Genomic DNA, 16,617 nt, shown 5'->3' with positions numbered 1-16,617 from the left:
AATATCTGTTGCTTGAAAGCAAACAGTCAACACAGAGGTCAAGTTGTTAATGGAATGTAGAATATTATGTAAACTTCCTTGTAAATTCTGTACATAGTTCATGGAACTGTTCCCTGTGGCGTGGTGGTCCTCAGCTTTTGGGTGGATGTTTGAAAAATATGAGCATTGTAAATAATGTAAGCTCACGAGGCACTCGCTTTTATTCATGAAGTGAAATGACTAGTGATTTGGGTCCAAACCAGAATCTTTTTAGCTCTTGCTCTTTCTCTGACATTGTGTGTGTACAGTTGTGTAATTCTGCCAGGTGTCTGTGATCACTGCCTCATGCCTCAACCCCACTGAAAGGGACTGGAGCTACCAATAAGTCTGCACACCCCTGGGGCTCAGGAACAGCACACCAGCAGAGACAGGAATCTTAACGAGCTGCTCCTGGAACTGTGCCATGAAAAGTTTGACGCGTTTTTATCAGTCACTTGTGGCTACTCATATATTCAGATACCAAATTATCCATGCTGTTGAGGGGGTCAAGAAGACATGATCAAAATCCACAGGGAATCCAAAGCTTCATTTGCACCAATAGCTTTAGCTTGTACCTTCTTTCCTTCCACAAGTTTTCCCAGAACTTCTAATACGAACAGAAATGGATGGATGGTTGATCAGGGTAAACAGTCAAATGCGCAAATGATGGGAAGGAGAAAAGAAGGAGATAGCCAACAACATTGATAACACCAACTGGCTGATTCATGCCTAAACGATCCAGAGGTGACCATGTCACTGTTTTTGAAGGGTAAAAAGAAGTATTGGTATAAATGGACTGGGTATTAAGACAAGTACTTTTCAACTGGGGGCCTGGGATATGTTTGGTATGTGCTAGTTAAACTTAAAAGAGAATCTGGCAATTAAATGTTCTCAAATATATTTCTCCCAAGTCCTGGTATTCTTGAAAAAGTCTTCAGAATGGTGGGATATTATGCCATAAGATGTGTTTCCATGCAGACTGGCAGTCCCAGAGAGGGTGATGGTATCCACAGAAATTCAGAAATTCTAAGCAAGTAGGGAAATAGATTGGTTTCTTAGCAACGTTTGAGAGTGATCAATGTCTTTCTTGCAGGTAAGAACTTAGCAAGGCAAGGCTTTTATTGCCAGCATTTTAAGTGCCAGGAGAGTGCAGGGAGCCATCACTGTAAGACATTTTGGCTCCAAAATGTGCCAAGTAGGGTCCACAATCAATTGAATAAGAAAAAAGCCCTGTTGGAACTAATCAAGTCAATTTCTAGGTCCAGAATACATTGTGCTTTTGCTTAAATCCTGCTTTTTCCAGATAACTGAAATCAACTAAGCTGACAGAAAACTCCACTGTTAGAGGCTGCAATTTCACAAACATTTGAAAGGAAATCCTTTTCAATAGAAGAACTGCAAACAAGAAAATACTAAGTTCCTGGAAGGATAAGCATAGTTTTGAGTTTGTTTTTATTTCTCCAAACCAAGAATTTCCTTATTCGAACTGAAGAGATCTAACAGTTGTTTGTTTTGTTTCGGTTTTCCTATTTCAAAAAGTCCTTGGTACATCAAGGGACTGGCAACCATTCCTGATTGGCCCCTAGATACTTTGTCCACCCTGGAACAATCAGCACTCAACACTAAGGCTTCAGTAGGAATTTGGTGTAGGAAAAGGAGGTATCTTTCTGAACCAGTTGGCAAAGAAAACCATTCTCATACCTGCATTTTCTCTCCTGAAGACAATAGAAAAATAAATCAATAAAAATTGTTTCATAAAAGAGAGGCCAAATAACATTATGCATTTGCCTAAAGTACACAGGGTCACAGATTCACTAACTTAAAACAGCCCCACTTAGAAGCCAAAGGATAAATAAGAGCAAATCAGTATTGTTGTCTGGCTCCTACTTCTCCCTGGGTTTCCTTTTGAAGAAAAATAGGGAAGGGGGAACATTTTCCAATATAATTTTTTATAGGTAAAAACTATTCAAATACGATATGTTTATGCATTTTGCAAGTTTGGCAACGTGAAACAGATTACCTCTTTTGTGTTCATTCCTTCCTGGCACCATACATCATCCTGACTCATGCCTTAACCCAATGAAATCAATTCATTTATTTTTCCTTTCTCATTTCTAAATCTCACAAGCCGTCTTGCCCATGAATAGCAGAAAGCTTAAGCTGCTTTGGACTTATACTGCATATCTTCAATCGAATCCACAAAAACAGTGAATTTTAATAATTTCCCCAAATTCCTGCTCCTATTGCCTTTAACAGAATGTTAGAGGTAGCTACTGTATAATCACAGTAGCCTCTTCTGAACTGCCTTGGGTTATTTTTCTTTTCTGTTTTTCTGTCCCTTATACACAGAATACACATGTTTACCTAAACCTTCTCCCTCCCAGTCTAATTCAAAATGAAATGGAAATAAAAAGCATAAGCTCAAACCTAAGAAGATTACATTATCTACACTAAAGTTTGACGATAAGACCATCTCCTTACATTATAGTTGTAATGTGGTGAATTCACACTATCAATTCTTTTTCATCAAACTCGTTTGTGCACTTCAGTCTTAATTGTATACCATTTAAAAATCTATTATTATTCCTCCCAGAATGGCTAATCATTTACACAGCACACCATTAGTTACAGACTGTCCCCTAGGAACTTGACCTACTCCATCCTTTCTGTATCTGATTCCTAGTACAGATTTCCACTTCTATGCATTACCCTACCCACTCCTCTTCAACCTTCTAGCAGACATTAAATATAGTTAGTAACTGAACAGGTCATAAGGCAAACTGTCTAAACTGCCCCTATAAAATATGTGGAACATCTTTTTCCTCCAGACAACATTTCTATATTTAGAGAACAGAAAGTTCTCTAAAGATATACCAAGCAATGTGCGGCTTAACCTTAAAAAGTTAACTATAAATGAGCTGCGTGGTGGGGAGAAGGAAATTATAGTGAACAGCAGACACCTTGGAATTAGGATTTTGTGACCTGGGCTTTATGCTGTCACTACCACAGCCTAGTTGTGTGACTACGCACATTCCACCAGATGACCTCCAAGTTCCCTTCCAGTACTAAATTTCAAAGGGAATTTTAAAGAGATTCATTTGTGTAGGAGATTACCAGAAAGACACAGCAGTCTCATGGCCTCTGTTAACACGGCCCCACAAATTTAGTTATATTCCTTGTTGCGTGTCTTTGGGAGTAAGCCATCTGGTGTAAAGTGAACTGAATTCAAAACTTGTTCACAGTCCTCTAAAAATACATAGAGAACATAGAGTTAAATTCTCAGGCAAGTGGTAAAAAAAAAATATTTTATGATTTTAGTAATGGTCTACACTACAATATTTCCCTCTAAAAGCACCGGGGAGTCTCAGATAACATAATCATCGTGGTCTCTATTTTCAGATATCTGAAAGGTGTTGATCCCTTAGACCATTCTCTCTAACTTAGTCAGGAATGGCCATGGAATGCCCCTCCTGAGTGGAAAAGCCAACTTCTAAGCAGCATCTGAGCAGAAATGCTATTGCAGTGCCTTTCCATATTCCTTCCCATCCTAGATGCCATCTGTGTCCTGTGTCCTGTAAGGGGAATAGCAGATATGATTGAGCTCTCAGGCAAGAGGCAGCCACCCATCTATTGGAAAAGATTCCAGGTCTGTCATCCACTCTCTCTGCCCCTGCTTCTCCCACCTCCTCCTATCCCCCACTTAAATCATTAAATCTGTCAAATGTTTTAGGCACAGCTATGGCAAAACTGAAAGTTTACTTATTAAATTGCAATCAGCATTTCTAGCTATTCACATTTTTAAAGATGCATCCTAGTGTCTGAACAAGATCCCTAATGAGATTCCTGCACACAGATGTTCAGAACTTTTTTTCCTTTTTTAAAAGATACCTTCCATCTCTAAACTTTCATGATTCTCCTGAGAACCCCTGACCATTCAAAACTGTTAGGAGAGTGCCTGGAAATTCCTCCCTTCCACCATAGGCCAGTCTATGGATGAGATGGTCTCTTTTGTGTAGAGTTATCCTAATATGCCGCCCCTCGACTTCACACACCCCAGAAAACCTCCCTATGTACAGATGTATTCATTACTCCTCTTAAAGTAGTGAGCTAATAGTTTTCTATTACTGGTTTCCCACACTTTTGTCCTAGAGACGGTTTCATATTTAATTTCATCTTTTTCAAAACAGAGGAAGCATTCCTAAGTCTTCAAATTTTCACCAAGTTGAGATCAGTACTTACTAATATGTATATCAATTAGGATTCATTTAAGTGCAAGTAACAAAAGATACAACTAAAAATAACTTTAACAATCAAAATGTTATCTCATATAACAGTCAGAAGTAGCACAGTACTGGGTTAATTATTTCAGTAGCACAATGATGTCACTCAGGACTCAGGCCCCTTCCCTAACCAGTTCTTAACTCTATGTTATCAGCAGCCATTATGGTTGCAAAGTGGCTACACTTATGCACTCATATCAAGTGGAAGAAATAAGGGAAAGCCCTGCCTTGGATTTCTTTTTAAGAGCAAGGACAGCTTTCCCAAAAAACTCCCTCAACAGTCTTCTCTGTTGTCCCATTGGCCAGGGTTGGATAACACATCCATTCCTGAACCAGCCTCTGATAAGAGGAATGGAATTATCATGATTGGCTTACAACACTAACCCCAAGCTGCTCAGTGTCTGGGAAAAAAGGAGGTGGGGTGGGGAATATGTTAACAAAAAGAGGGAAGGGGGCTTCCCTGGTGGCGCAGTGGTTGGGGGTCCACCTGCCGATGCAGGGGACACAGATTCGTGCCCCGGTCCGGGAAGATCCCACATGCCGCGGAGCGGCTGGGCCCGTGGGCCATGGCCGCTGAGGCTGCGTGTCCGTAGCCTGTGCTCTGCAAGTGGGAGAGGCCGCGGCAGTGAGAGGCCCGCATAACGCAAGGAAAAAAAAAAAAAAAAAAAAAAAAAAAAAAAAAAAAAAAATTTTACAACATATGCCACAATAGGTTAATATCCCTAATATATAAAGAAGTCTTAAAAACAAACATTTTATCACAAGTATAATTCCATGTAGCCATCAGCATAATCACATTACAAAACTATTCCATCACCTCAAAGAAATCCCCTTGTGTTGCACCTTAATAGTCATATAATTATCCAAAACTTAACCTCCAGCAACTATTAACTGTTCTCCATGGGTATAATTTTGTTACTTTGAGAATACTATGTATATAGAATTAGATGTTATACAACATTTTGCAACTCACTTTTTTCACTCAGCATAATTCCCTCAAGATCCATTATATATATATATATATATATTGCTTTCAATAGTAAAATACAATTTAAAACCTCAAGAGAAGTATTATCTATTTACTCTTCATATATTTTTCTATTCTTTGTTCTTTCTTCTTTCCTGATATCCCAAGTTTCCTTGGCTATCATTTCCTCTTTGTCAATTCCTTTAGAGGCAGGTTTGCATGTGTCAGATTCTTTTAGTTTTATTTCAAATGAGAGTGTTTTTTATTTTACCTTTGTTGCTAAAGAATATCCAGGTACAGATATCTGAATTATCAGTTTTTTTTGTCAGCACTTGAAAAATATTGTGTTACTTCCCAAACAAGATGAATCCAAAGATATCCACACAGAGCATAATATAATAAAAATGGCAACAGTTAATAAAGGCATCAAGAGGAAAAAATAAAAATGCATACAAGGGAAACCCCATGTGGTATCAGATGATATTTCAGCAGAAACTTTATAGGGAGTGACAGGATATATTTAAAAAAACGAAAGGAAAAAAAAAAAAAAAACAAAAAACAAAAAAAAAAAACACTTTCCCACACATTATTTCCTGGTTTGATCTTCACTACAATGCTGTGAAGTTAAGATGACAAAACCAATATCTAGAAATAGAGGCTCAAATAGGTTAAATGATTTACCCAAGATCTGATAACTAGTTAGTGATGGAGTTAGTATTCAATCTCGGTTTTTCCTGGCTCCAAAGGCAAAGCTTTTTCCACTCTACTACACTGCCTGGATTTAATCTTTTTAACCTGATGATCCAGGTTGTGGGTAGTTCAAAGATGAGTGGAGAATAGGGGAAAAGAGTGATTTCCTCTCCCAGTATGTCGATACTGTGCCCAGTAAACACTCTTGCTCTTTTCTGTAATCCTCCTCCATCCTTCCTCCATCCTCCACACAAAAGTCTGTCATTACTCTCTTGAGGGAAAGTGTAGAAGGAGTAGCTTGTACAACATCTAAATAGCCTGAAGTGTGCCCCAGTTTGCCTGAGATAGTGCCAGTGTGTAATGATCAATAGATACTTTCACTCTCAAAATTGTCCATTTAGATAACGAGTTATATAGTCACGCTAGTTATGAGGTCTCATGATTCCCATACCTGGAGGATATGGGAAATATTAGCAAGTTAATATTAGCACCTTGGAGAAAATATCTCGGCTCCCTATGAATCTTTTATTCACGACTGACCTCAGTCTTCTCCATCACCCATGCTCACTTCATTTCTCATTGTTCCCCTCACTCAGCTTCAAGCAAGCTAATCCTTACGCTTCCCCTACCCTTCCACCGCAGCGGCCACCTATCATCCCAAAATGTTCTCGTTGCTGTGCTTGAATTTTTACATTTTATCTCCAGCTCAGCCTCCTCCTAACTCCTCCCTAATGGAGTATGAGTCCGGCCAACATCAGCCCAAAAGAAATCATGAGCAAACTTCCCTCATTCTGTTCACTCTCCCTCTCCCCTTCACCCTCAATTCTTGTGGCCATTTTGTCGAAAGATAGTTACTTCATTTGTGTATTTTCCAGTAGTTTTGCAAATCGATGCTCTGCCTCCCTAAATAAAGCGTAAGGTCTTTAAGGGTAAATGCCCCATTTTCTAATTCTTTTGCATTGCCCAAAGCATCTATTATTCTGTCCATTGTAGAGAATCTGTACATGCTGACTGAATAACCTACATTGCTAAATGTAGCAACAGAGAATGTCCATAATGGACATTACTTTCAGAATTATAGATGATACCTTGTGAGGCAGGTGTCCCTGGTACCCTCCCCCAAGTTATTTTAGTCCCATAGAGCCTATGTCTGCAACCTCTAGCTGGATTTTTTAAAATGCAGCTAGAGTTACAACTGAACCCAGGTTAGGGTCTGTGCCGAGTGGTCACTGAGATTTTTTCCATTGTTTATGACTATACAAACTGAATCCTAACACCACCATTCTAGAGTCTGCCAGTCTAGCAGACTTGGACTTTCCATGCTAATTACTACTGCTTTTCCTCTATGGAAGAAGGAACTGTTTTATTTAAAGTTTCATTTTTCCCTCGTTTACCCAAGTTTGCCTTGTTAAAAGCCTTTGGATCTAGATTCTACTGGGCGTTTACTCTTGAAGCTGGGACTACACTGCATAATTGGAACACTCCAATGTGAATTCTAAGAGAATCCTCCCAGAGACTATGGCACACCAAATTTCATTTCTGCCAAGAAGTAAATAGAAGGTTTAGAACTATCTAAGGGGGATGGGCAGTTCTTGACATTCACCAACTGTCCCTCAAGACTGCATAAAACAGATGTACAGAGAAATACCTTTTCTGCCCCTCTCCTTTCAGCTGCTAACTTCCCTGTTCTCCTGTTATATGTATTTACTTATTTGCATAAAAGATATCATTTGCCAGCCTTACCTCAGAGTGGCAACCAGCCACCCCAGTTTTACTAGATAACATATTTTTCTACTTGATATTTCCCCAAATACATTGAATTGCAGTGTATCTGCTTTTTCTTTTTTTTAAGCAAATCAATTTCAGGTTAATGTTTCCTACATCTTTTTGAAATACTCACTGGATAAAGCTTGAACTATTTTCTATTTTGCAACAATGCCACTGAGACATCTTGGGGGAAGCCCCTTGATTATTCTAACTCACTGCAGTGTTGTGGAAAACAGAATCATATACACAAGTGATATTTCATATTTCAGAACATCCACTACTCTTCTAAGTATGGAGTACTCCTGATTAGATATGCACATATTCATTGACTGTGTTGCTCAACTCCTTATTTTAGAGAGGGCCAATAACCCTCTTGTTAAAACTACCATGTGGCATTATTACAAAGTCAAGGTTACATGAGGGTTTTGGAAATTCCAAAGGATATAAATGTTTACAAGGGCCAAACTTTTTTTTTGACATCTTTAAATAAGTTTTTTATTTTTGAATGCTAGGCAGCATTTTGTGCCATTGTGATGGGAACCTAATGGCTAATGTGAAATAATGCTGTCATGTCATTTAAAAGGTTAATGGAAATGTAAAGAGGAAACTTTAATACTGCATAAATACACATAAAACTGTCTTTGAGAGAAACTCATCTGAGTTAGGGTGGCTTGCTTGAAAAATTCTCTTGGCTGTCCATCATCTCTGAGTAATTATTTCACTCCTCTGTCTTACCCAAGGAGACTCAGCTTGAGGCAAAGATCTTTACACGGTGATTCAGGAGGTTTGGGAAAGCAGGACTCATTAGGCTAAAGACTGGGAAAATTACTATCCTGCCAGCAATGGAACACCTCTTTGGCTACCACCTCACCTAAAACTTGACTGAATCCAAAAATTAGCTGAACTTTCCAAACCAGTCTCCTATTTTAATTCACAGCACCCTGTACTACATAACTGGATCTTTCAAAAGTAGGTGCTACATGTATACAGAAAGAAATGCATACCTTCCGTTGCCTCTCAAAATCCGTTATGCTAAATTCACCAAATATGTTAGAAGATGTTAAGTGTTTTGTTCCTTGTGTTTTTTAATCTCCACTAATCATCTTGCTGAATTGTCTATTACCCTCCTACTAAATGTGAATTAGCTAATTCCTGAATGGTATTACACAGCTCTTGTAAATAAGATAACCCCTTTTCCCCTCTTTATTTTTCAGCAGGCAGAACTCCTTTAATTACAGAGGTACATAAATTACAATATATTAATGTTCTTTTGCTCTTTTGACATAAGCATTTGCTTTCTTACATAAGCAGATAATACTTTTGTATACCTACCAGACCACTAAAAAGCTCAAGGGCAAGAATGAGTATTTCCAGAAACCTACAGAAATTTTAATGAAATGAGACAGGTTTCACCAATGCCAAGAAAGAAAAGGTAGACTCCTTACTTTTGTAATCCAACTTTCTATTTTGTATCAGTATATACTGTATTTTCTGATTGAAACTGCTGTTCTCTCTAATGAAACTTGTGCTTTTCTGTAGTTGCTTTTTACATTTGAAATCAAAATTTCATACAGTATGCTTGACTTGTACCCTTTCTGTTAGGAATTTGATTAAATATCCTAACCGTTTCATTAATTCCTTTTTACATGCTTAAAGTATTTGACGTTAGGCCTTTGCTATCTCAAAAATGATCTGTGGACAAAATCCATGAAGCCTGGAGACTGTGATTTATACACATGAAAGAAGAAATAGATTTCCCGTTTAGCAGTGAATCAGTGACTAAGAAGCTGTTCAGTGTCTTCTGATTACTGACCCTTTTACCCTTCATGGCCTTTTTTCTACTCATCATTCATTGAGTAATCATGTATTCTTGTAAAATGCAAAATCAACTTACATGCAATCAGGTATGGACACAAGAAATGCTTGTGCTCTCGATTTCAGGACTCACAGTCTCATACCTTAGCACTCACGGGACTGTAGTTTACTCATTATTTTGTTAATAGTGTGGCTTTGCTATAAAATAAGTTGCTGTTTTCTTTGCTTTAGTACTACAAGATTTTAAATGTTGCAGCAAATGAAAGAAAGAAAACACGTTTGAAGGCTGGTGTCAAAAACCATCAGCTGTACTTACAAAAGCCGTTGTGCAGCTTCTGAAATGAAGTTTATTGCTGTAAATATGTACAATTTATGTTAGCCTGTTTATTCCTAAAACACAAATAAAACTTTTTTTTTATTAAAAATGCCTACATATAAAAAGCTTACTTTGTACTATGTTTAAAAACATGCAAGATTTCAGGCATATCTTTTTATAATCCTTAAAAATGTTTAGAATTCTGAATCTTTCATTTGGGAGCTTTTATTATAAAATTTAATACAAAACAAAATCCCTTTATTTGGAAGAAATTCTTTGCAGTATTATCCAACAATTGGGAGAAAAATGCCAGCACTCTTCCAGGAGCTTATTTCTGTACCACTTTGATTTTTTTTTTTTAATATTCTTTAAGATAACATGCCTTACAAACATTTGAACATATGGAGTGTTTACATATTAGGGAATAAAAAAAGAAGAAATCAAGTTTCCTTGTATTCAAAAATGATGCCTAAAGCGGACTTTAATAGCATCCATTTGTGAGGTGCATTATGTCATATTTCTTTTAAAAATCTCCACTGTAAATATGAATAGTAGAGTTGGCCTATTTGTCAGTCTTTCCTAACTTGAAGACTTCCAAACTCTGAACTCATTCTCTCCCTTCACAAATAATATGTTGACAATAAAATAATGAACAGACAACAGGTGTGAAGCTCATTTATCCGTTAACTGGTGATTAGTAGAATAGCTTTTCAATAAGAGTCTAAATTCCAGCCTAGAGATGGCTTTAACATTCATCCAGAAATATAACTGGGAATCTGCACTTTATCATCAGAGCCTTGGCCTGCAGAGCTACCAGGGGTTTAGACACCCTACACTTGGCTACTCTTTCCAGAAAACTATGTTATACAACGGGAGAAAGAAATGGCCATGCAGTTTTATTTAAATTAGAAAGTAACAAATATATACATAGCATTTTTAGGATTTGCTATAGGGATTATAAATAAGAAGAAGCTAGCGTAAGGTAGGGGTTTGTGTATCTCTGTTGTCACTAGTACCAGCCAAGAATATGGAGAAATTGGAACCCTTGTGCACTTTTGGTGGGAATGTAAAATGATGTCATGGCTATGGAAAAAAGTATGGAGATGTCTCAAAAAATTAAAAATAGAACTACCATATGATTCAGCAATCCCATTTCAAGGTATTTAGCATAAATAATTGGAAACAGGCTCTCGAAGAGATATTTGCACTCCTGTGCTCACTGAAGCATAAGTCACAATAACCAAGAGGTGAAAACAACTTAAACGTCCATTGACAGGTTAATGGATTTTTTTAAAATGTGGTATATACATGTAATGGAATATTATTCAGCCTTTTAAAAAAAAGAAGGAAATCCTGAGGACATTATGGTAAGCATATGGAATATGGTAGCTATAGAAGGACAAAGGCTGTGTGATTCCACTTATGAAGTATCAAAAGTAGTCAAATTCTTGAAGCAGAAAAAGCAGAATGGGGATTGCCAGGGACTGGAGGACGGAGAAATAGGGAGTTGCTGTTCATGGATAGAGTCTCAATGCTGCACAACAATGTATATACATGTTAACAATACTGTTAACAATACTGTACTGCAGACAAACATTTAAGAGAGTAGATTTCATGTTATGTTTTTTGCCACAATTTAAAAAAAAAAAGAAATGCAAAGTGGTATAGCCACTGTGAAAAAGTTTGACAGTTTCTTATAACATTAAACATAGTTGTGCAAAACTGGGGCTTCCCTGGGGGCGCAGTGGTTGAGAATCCACCTGTCAATGCAGGGGACACAGGTTCGAGCCCTGGTCCGGGAAGATCCCACATGCTGCGGAGCAACTAAGCCCGTGCGCCACAACTACTGAGCCTGTGCTCTAGCCCATGAGCCACAACTACTGAGCCCACGTGCCACAACTACTGAAGCCCATGCACCTAGAGCTCGTGCTCTGCAGCAAAAGAAGCCTCCGCAGTGAGAAGCCCGCGCACCACAACAAAGAGTAGCCCCCCCTCTCCACAACCAGAGAAAGTCCACGTGAAGCAACGAACACCCAACACAGCCAAAAATAAATAAATAAAACAAATTTATTTTTTAAAAAAACACAGTAGTGCAAAACGATCCAACAATCACATTCCTAGGTATTGTTCAGTTAGTTTCAAAACTTATGTCCACATAAGAACTTGCCTGTGCATGGTTACAACAGCTTTATTCATAATTGCCCCCAAAATGAAAAGAACCAATTTCCTTCAACAAGTGAATATAAACGGTGGTACACCTATACAATGAAACACTACTCAGAGAGAAAACAGACATGAGTTATTAAGGCAAAAAGACCTGGAAGAAAAGCATACTGATAAGTGAAAGAAGCCAGTCTGAAAAGACTACACACTACATGATCCCAACTACACGACATTCCGGAAAAGGGAAAACTATAATGACATTAAGAAAAATCACTAGTTGTCTGGGGTTCTGAGGAAGATGGAGAGGGACGATTAAGTAAAAGCATAGGGAATTTTTAGGATGTTGAACTATTCTGTGGAGTCAGTACATGTGTTAGTTCACAACCTCGGGAGTTTCCCAAGTGTAATCGGAAACCAGCCCCCACCCATGCAGGGCAAGGATCTCTTGCCCTGTGAGAGGTGAACCACGCCAGATTAGTAGGTAGTGGTTTTAACAAGCAAGGCAACTTCCAAGACTTGCCTTGGGCGGCCACCAAGACAAGTAGATCTCTGCCTCAACCCACCCAAGTCTTAAAAGTTTACATAGCAGCCTTAACTGGATTCAGTCACATGTACAGTCCAGAGAGTCTCAATACCACATTATCACCTCTGGGCAGGATCCTTGGGGCAGCTTGTGGGAGTGGAAAAAACAAGTGGAATGCACATTCCAAGGACAGGGGAGGGGGCAAGGAGCCTCCTATTGCCAGGGTCCAGCTCACGGGTTAACAGCCGGTCACATCCTCTCAATGACCTCCCCCAACAACATGACATTAGGCATTTGTCAAAACTCAGAACTGTTCAACAAAAAGAATACACCTTAATGTATGCAAATTTAAATTTAAGAAGTTGGGGGATCCCAACAAGGAAGACAGATTATGGCAAAAAATCTCACTGTATCACAAATGTATCAAACAACCTCATGAAGGGAGTGGGGAGAAGAGGTACTGACCCAAGTAACTTGGAAATGAGTGGAGTCTGTGAGACTAAAGGCAAAAGGAATAAATCCTTCCTGGGAAGAAAAAGAAAATCTCCCCCTCCCACACAGGGGTACAGACTAACAATCTTGACTGCTATATATATTCTGGAATGAATGGTGAATGGGGAGATCCAGGTTTCTCACTGCTGGAATGTGAATTCACAGATAAGGGAGGGTAGCAGGCTAGAATGATCCCTGTGTAATGAAGCAGAGTTGGAGACATCAGGAGGAACTCATGTGCAGCTTAATATACAGATGATTATATAAAGAAGTATTTATAGATATGTGTAGTATACACAGGTTAGTTTACATGCATGGATTTCTTTGTCCCGTCAGCTGAGAGGGCCCAAAAAAACAACAATGAGCACACCCAGCTTGGTTTCTAATTCCATTCTTCAATAAACTGAACCAGGGCTTCTTGGAGAAATGGTTGATTCTAGGACTGGGAAGGAAACTGACAAGCTGAGCGTGGAGCATCTTGTATTGCCAGGAAGTTAAGGAGATACTATAAAATAAATAAATAAAATCTACCTCAGGGGTATGTCAAAAGGACAAAGGAGCCAAGTGAAGAGCTCCAAATGGCCAAAGCTGAAACAATTTAAGTAATAAAATAAGTAATACTGGATTATAACCCAAAGTATAAAATAAATATCCATGAGTCCATACTATATAAATGATTAAATTAATTAATAAATAGAAGAGACAAATCTATGTGGAAGAATTCCAAAGGATTTATGTAAATATTCGGACCTCAAGGAGGGGGAGCCTAATTCCTTAAGTCTGGGTTGTACATAGTGGCTTCTTTCCAAAGAGGACAGTATGGACGGAGAAATAAAGAATACAGTGAAGAAACTTGACAAACACGACCTCCGCCGGGTGATCAAGGTCAATGTCAAGTCATAAATACTGTTAAGAGTCTGTACCCTTGAGATGATGTGATGTAAATGGCACTTTACCTCTGATCTTCCTGCCCAAAACCCACAAGTCCAGTGTACACAGGAGAAAATTATTAAATTCCAATAGAGAGGCATCCTACAAAATATCTCACCCATATTCTTCAAACTATCAAGGTCATCAAAAACAAGTATGGGAAATTATCACAGCAAGAGAAGCCTAAGGAGACATGACAAATATGAAATGGAATCCTGGAAGAGAAAAAGCTAACATTAGGTAAAAACTTAGGAAATCTAAATAAACTATGGAATTTAGTTAATAATAATATATTGATATTAGTTCATCAATTATAACAAACGGACCATACTAATATGTTAATAACAGTGGAAACTGGATGTGGGGTATATGCGATCTCTTTGTACTATCTGCTTCATTTTTCTGTATATCCAAAACTGTTCTAAAAAAAACTATTTACAAAAAAAAAGAAAAAAAAAAAAAAAGATAAGCCACAGATTAAGAGAGAATATTTAAATACTTTCAAGGTATATATGTGGTAAAGTCTTGTATCCAGGCTATATAAAGAATTCCCAAAACCCGGAAGAAAACAATCCAATTTAAAAATCGGAAACTGATCTGGACACTTCACCAAAGAAGATATACAGACAGAAAATACGCACATGAAAAGATACTCAACATCATTAGGGAAATGAATATTATTAAAACAACAATGAGACACCACAACACACCTAAGAACAGCTGAAATTAGAAAGACTGACCATACCAAGTGTTAGCGAGGTGGTGGAGGTGGAACTCTCATAGACTGTGGTATGGAATTTAAAATGTAAAAATCACTTTGGAATACAGTTTGGCAGTTTCTTGAAAAGATAAACATACACGTACCACATGATCCAGCCATTTCACTCCTAAGTATTTACTTCCAAAAGAAAGCATATGTCCATACAAAGACACATACAAGAATGTTCATAGCATTGTGTATTGTAACAGCCAAAAACTGTTAACAACCAAAACATCCATTAACAGGTGAACAGATAAGCAAATGATGGTGGAATTCTACAACAGAATACTTCTCAACAATAAAAAGGAATGAACCACTGATATATGCAGTATCACGGATGAACTTAAAATAATACTGAAAGAAGCCAGATCACACAAAAAAAGACCATACTGTATGATTCCATTTATATTAAACTCTGGAAAATGGGAACTCATCTATAATGGCAGGATGCAGATCAGTGGTTGTCTGGGGGGAAAGGGCGCAGGAGTAAGGATTACAAAGGAGTAGGACGACACTTTCAGGAGTGACTGGTTGTTCACCACCTTGAGGTGACGCTTTCATGGGTGTGCAGACGTCAAAACTGATCAGACTGCCCACTTTAAATATGTGCAGTTTATATCAGATTTCAATAAAGCGTTTACATATGGTAACGTAGTAATAATGTAGTGAGAGGACTAAGCAGAGTAAGGTTTTTCCCTTCTCAAAGGAAGGACTTTGTGGAGGGTTGAAATTCTGAAGGACCCTATATCAGTATTATTGCAAGTGCTTGCCTACAAACTGTTACTGGTCCACAACGACATAAGGAATTTGCACAAGAAGGTAAAACAACTACCTCCCAAAGCATGCTGGTTAGTTCAGCTGATTTTTTTTTTCCTGGCCAAAATTTCTCAGTGAAGAAAGAAGTATATTGATGAACATTCTGGCACAAGCTCCACATCTAATCACCAAGCTGTAACCAACAGTTCATAGAGTGGCATTAGCCTACAGACACGTTTTGAGTAGCACCGTCTGGACTGCACTCACTTTTATTAATCTCACTAAGCCTACCCTCATCTGTATGATGACAATAAGAGGGAATGCTCTGGACACCTCGAATAATAATCTGATGCTCTAATGAGTTATAAATCTTGCAAAAATCAGGTACCAATGATGTTACTGAGTTATGTAGAAAGTCATCTAAAATAAAGCAATATATAAAAATAAAATATTTTTATTTGCTCAAAATGCTTGTTTTTAAAGGTAACTGAAATTAAAAATGGTCTGTTTTCCAATGAAGTTGTTAACATCCAAAACTTCATTAAGAGTTTGTAACAAATTAAGAGTTTACAACAAATGTCATCTATATACAGTCTTAGCTGACATTTTGATAGTAATGTATACTCTATACAACGACATGTGTTCTTTTTATTAGAGCATACTCTCCTGATCAGACACAGAAATACAGAAGTTACAGTGTTATTTTCATTTTTATCTATGTTCTAATATGAGATTTTAGTTTCTAGAATTCAAAACTCAAAATCGTTCACACAGATTTAGTGTTTTTTCATGTCTGGAGCACTTCTCTAAGAAATTTTACATTTTATAAACTTTCCTTTGAAATACGAGAAAAACATGGAATCTCCTGAGTTACAGATGTAGCTTATACATTCTTTAAAAGTTATTTTTTTAAAATATCACAAATTAACCATATATATCCATAATAAACATCCTTGCTATTCACATAGTTCTTTAAGTAATATTCAAGTATATTTGTGCTTGTAAGTTTACATTACTTTAGAGCCTACTTTTAGCTTTCAATAAAACTGTATATCTATAAAGGTTTCTCAAATATTTAATAAATGAAGCAAAACAGTCATTATGAAAATATAAACTGCTATTATAGCCTTTTCATCTTTC

The sequence above is a fragment of the Lipotes vexillifer genome, unplaced genomic scaffold (genome assembly GCF_000442215.2).
Source record: "Lipotes vexillifer unplaced genomic scaffold, Lipotes_vexillifer_v1.1 scaffold404, whole genome shotgun sequence".
In the NCBI taxonomy this organism is placed as follows: Eukaryota; Metazoa; Chordata; class Mammalia; order Artiodactyla; family Lipotidae; genus Lipotes; species Lipotes vexillifer.
This window is presented reverse-complemented; position numbering follows the sequence as displayed.